Here is a 5,000-nt window from a genome sequence, read left to right as displayed (position 1 = left end):
CTTTAGAACGTGGAAACTGACAATTCAGAACAATTTCTCTCCCATCCCCTTTGAAGATATTAGACCCTCTACGTTTGGAAGCCTGCTCCTTTGAAAATGCTTTATGCGCATCAAAATGAAATCTGTGACTACACACCCAGATCATTCTATCTGTGCTATGTTTGAACCTGACTACTGTTTTTGTTGAAGGTATTGCTAATCTAATGCCCATACTCTGCTGAGGTAGACGCTTTCTATAGTCCCCGTGTGGGCCCAGGCGCTCTTCCCATGGCCACTCTTTCTTTGAAGTCTCCCGTGACGATCAGGTCATCAGTGTTTGAGACTTACCGGCCATCTATCTGCCATCTTTTGGAAGAATTCATCCTTCTGTGTTTCCGTATGAGCGTTGCGGTGCGTCAGCGTGGATGCTGTTAGAGATATCGTGGTTTCCTTTGCCTCGAAACTTGATGGATCATCCAAAATGGACTCCGTTTCAGGAGGCATCGAGCTAACGTCATCTGTTGAATTTGCTTTTTGTGGCCACTCCACTCCAGAAGAGGACCAGGTCTTCTTGAATCTGTTTGTTGTCTTTTTCTTTTCCTCTACTGACGGAAATTGCCATCTCTGTTATTTTCCTTTTTTTTCATGTAGACAGTGACTTCTGAGGGCTTTTTGTTTCGTCTATGTCCACAAATATTAAATATTCCAAGAACTTTTTTAATTTCTCGTAGTCCTTTCCGTTAACGTTTCCATTGTTTGTTTGCGTGTTATTTATTTTTGTTTGGTTTTTCTTTGGGTGGGGGGGGGGTTGGTTGGTTTTTTTGCTTTACTTTCTCCTTTTATTTTTAAAGCTATTCAGAAACCTACTTGGAGAGCGCCATTGTTAGGTCCTACTTCTATACTTTCCCTCTGTTGTTTTTGTCTCTTTGGCTTACTTTTCCCGCCACGAAATCACCAATTGTGTCGATGTGCTTCTCTTTACTCAAACAAACAAACCGGGAGAACAAAAGCCTGCTGGCTTTGTAGGCCAGTCATGCTTCTCTGGATGTTTTTGGATGATCTGAGAGTCTTCACGTTTTCCGTGGCGGTTATCCACCTATAAAACCCAGCGTACATCTTCCCATTTCATGAAGCCCCTGCTATTTGTAAGTTTCCATATTTTACGACGTTGACAAAGCCGGAGAGTTTTGGAGGCTATGCCCTTCGGGAAACATCTTTAAGCAAAATGCCATCTTTTTCGCTAGGGTAGATCCACATTTGAAGATGTGCAATCGTGTAGATTTGGTTTGCGGATAAACGTCTATCATTTTCCGCTGCATGGTCCTCTAGCTTTAGCCCATGACGTATATGTCGACGTTGTCTGTTTCGCTTTCGCATCTGACATAATCTAGTCGAAGCCAAATAAAAAGGTGTGGCGCAGGTGTATGAACGCTCAGAGCACGTCAGCCAAATGAAAGGAAGTAACACGTGTGTGCTAGTCCGTGGGGGAAGAACAGACGGTCTTGTTTAACACATGATACGTCAGATCGAAGGCATAGGCACCTCAAATTCAACCTTATGCTTCAGATCCACGTTTGTGACTCTTGGTTATTATGAGAGATTTTTGGCCTTCGCTTTGCCTTTGGAAATATAAAACCTTCAAGAATCTAGAATATTATATTGCTTTGCACTCGGTCCAAAGAAACGTGTACTTTGGGTTTTTATTTACTTGCAAACATTTCGAAAACAAATATTCCAATTCTACCTCGGTTTTGAAGAGTGGAATTACATGGATTTATGTTGAAAGTAAAAGAAGCGAGGGTCATGTATAGTTATATGAAACAATATTGTTCGAAACAAAAAGTATGAACCTATATTCTGCTGAAGCCTGTTAGTCTTTTTTTTTTAATTGTTCATAGATTGTAAAACACGTTTAATTTTGAAACTGAAAAATGGAAGCTTAGCAACATGTAACATTGGTGTGATTGTATTAATTTAACCTCATCTACCGTGTCAAAAAGATGCATATTACATAAATCTGTTCAAAGTATATTGTTCATTCGCTTTGCGCTTTAAAAAAGTCACTTTCAGCTCTTATATTGTATAGTGAATCGGACATTATGGCATTTGTTTCATTGATCATTCCAATTGAATTATATATCTCCGGATTGTTTGACTTTTAATAAAGCTCACCAACACGGCAACGACCTTAATGTGGTGTGGAATAACAAAAGACAAACAGAAACTATATATTATTTAATACATAAAAGTAGAATTGATATGAAGCCCCGTCTGACGATCCATATTTAACTATAAGTGGGCTTTCACACTTCACGCTTGACACCTCAGTGCGTCAAAGTCTTAATAGTATGCCGTTTTTTGTTTAAGGTGGGGGGGGGGGTGCCAAGAAGAATACTCACGGGTACCCTGTCGATATCCACTTCTTTCCGTATGTGCCAGACAGGGCCCTTTGCCTTCCCGTCGAATATGAGGCGGGCTGCTTCGACTTTCGACCCTGCTTGTCAGCGCCATCCCAGGGCTGGGGAGAGTGTGGTGTCGTAGCAAACAGACGGATACGCTTCACCAAGCGGGAATCTAAATTGAATTGGGTTGGGGGTTTTGGTTGTTTTGTTGTTGTTGTTGGTGGTGGTGGTGGTGGTGGTGGTGGTAGTGTTTTTGTTTTCATCTGGTCAGTTTTTTTTGTGGGGGTTATTTTGTTTTGTTGTTTGGGGGTTTTTTGGGGGGTGGGAGGGGGTGTATTTTTTCTGTTTGTTTTTGTTGTTGTTGTTGTTGTTTTTGTTGCAGGAAAAGAGTTGTTGTTGGATTTGTTTTGGGTTGGGATTTTTTTTGGTTTGTTTGTTTGTTTGTTTGAGGGGGTTGCGTGTTATGGCAAAAAGCATAATCACTCCATCACAGAGGCTGCGTCCCTCGTACATACACTCAAGTAGGCTTAGAGTTCTACCTAAGGTACCATGAGTATACGAGAGCTAATGTTCGCTAGCCCTTACACGTTTCTAGCCATCTGTCAATCTAATGGCCTGCTGTTGTGTTCCTGGCACAAGAAGATGGGAAGGGAGGGGGGGGGACTGGTGTCACTGTAGCCCATTAGCCGTTGAAAAACTGCTGACAGGCGAAAGGTCGGGGTAGATGTCAGCTTGAAGCAGAAAAGCAGCTTTTTACTTGTTACTGCTTGGAATATTTCTCTTGTACTTGGTCTTCTTGCACTGATGTTCGGAAAATAAAAGTTTTTATCGTCGAAATGCGTCTTCTGTAGAAAAACGAAGATGCAGTGGCTATTATTTTGATATTCTTCTTCTTCTTTTGGAAGTCCTTATTCTGTCATATCAAGCGTCAATGTGACTTTGAATTTTTTTAAATATTATTTTGATTTCTTGGGGAGGAAGGAGGGGGGATTATTCTTACTTTTTTATTGCTTCTGCCTCTGTTTATTGTTGCCCCGTTGTGTTTCTTTCCTGAAAGGAAGTTGTTGTTTGGACGCTTGTACCCTGCAGTGTGTGATTGTTTGATTGTTTACCAGAGAATATGACACGGTTGTTGCTCGCCATTGGTGCTCTTTGCTTTCCCCCTGTGCTTGCCGTTTGAAAATACGTAAGCTGCTGAGCTGTGCTGACGTTTCCTTCCTTCTGGCTGTCTTCAGCAAAATATTTTGTACTCGCCGTGAAAAAAGCAAAGGTGAACGAGTGGACCAGCCCTCTATCCAGCACAGTGGAGCAGCATTTAGGTTGAAGCAATGATAAAGTAGACTCTATGAGCTGTTACTGTCTGAATTGCGTAATACTGTACTGTAAGTACATAGATCTATAATTCTCCCAAAATGAGTTGGGGGGGTTTTATCAATCGGCTACAAAAGCTTTCTTGTAATGTTTTTTTTTAATGTCTTCCTTTGTCCATTTTGGAAACTACCCGTTTTGTCACGTCGCTTGAAACCAAATAAACGCTTGAGTAAGAGACAGACAAAAATAAGTGGTATTTGGTTCCTCAAATGGCAGACGTCTGGGACGTTGAAATATAAACCCGTTTAGGGCAGGTCTGTTTGGTTTTTTTCCTTTCTATTCTATTGAACGGTGAACTCTCAGCCTTTAGCTCTTCATGAAGATATTGCTGTATACCCAACGTAAGACCTATTCTGTTTGGAATGCGTGGGTCATTAGCTTAATTTGTATGATTCATAACTACGATGAATACCCCTGGCGGAATGTACTTGGTCTGGGAATGATCGGGGACCTATTATGGCTCTCTGCCCATTGGGTTGGATACTGTATGAGACAGACAGACGTTAATTGTCGAGGTCAAACCTCAAAATTAGCCAAACTAGTGGCCTTATTCTGCTAGGATAAAATGTATGTATGGAATTGTATCGCCATTAAAGAATATTATTGAATATGTTGGTTCTGCAAGCCATTAAAGTAGTTTCAATTGATGTTTTTAAAATCTATATCAAAGTTTTCTTTACTTTATAACAATTTACCAAATAGTGGTACTAAAATTGTACGGAAAAGGCTGATAAACTAAACACACATCGTTTGTAAAGCAGTTAATTTTATTTTGTTGATATGGGCAAGGTTTCCATAACGAAATTAACAGAAATCTTGAACGGCATGATTAATTTTGACATGCATGTTTGTATCCATTCTTCTACCATATCAGCACTCCCAAGAGACATACCGCCGGCGCGAAACGGCATACAAACTCTACTCTTTCCAAATCGCCAACCGAACATAGTATTGCTTTATATCCATATATGCCTCTGAGTGAATTGATGATATCATTGAGGTAAAAAGTACCTTTCCAGATTTAAAGACCATTCTTCCCAGCAAGACCTGGGATTTTACTCGCAGCAATATGATTGACATTCCTGAACTTTGCCCTTTTGACTAAGATGTCCTGCATCTAATGTTAGTTATTCTCAAAGAGTTTCGTGAGTGACAGGGTCTGAATGGCACCTTACGTTGGTCCTGGAATCTTCGGTTTCTTAAAATGATCTTTTTGCTTCGGATCCCCGGTTTTGTTTTGTTTTTTTG

At 40.6% G+C, this 5,000-nt stretch overlaps 1 protein-coding gene across 3 annotated transcripts in view; it reads left to right on the top strand.

Moving 5' to 3' along the window:
• Positions 1–5,000, top strand: part of LOC101846548 (melanopsin) — a 204,821-nt gene that overhangs the window by 132,716 nt on the left and 67,105 nt on the right. The gene's annotated exons all lie outside the window — the stretch shown is intronic.

This window comes from Aplysia californica, unplaced genomic scaffold (assembly GCF_000002075.1).
Source record: "Aplysia californica isolate F4 #8 unplaced genomic scaffold, AplCal3.0 scaffold00013, whole genome shotgun sequence".
NCBI classification, from domain to species: domain Eukaryota; kingdom Metazoa; phylum Mollusca; class Gastropoda; order Aplysiida; family Aplysiidae; genus Aplysia; species Aplysia californica.
This window is presented reverse-complemented; position numbering and strand designations above follow the sequence as displayed.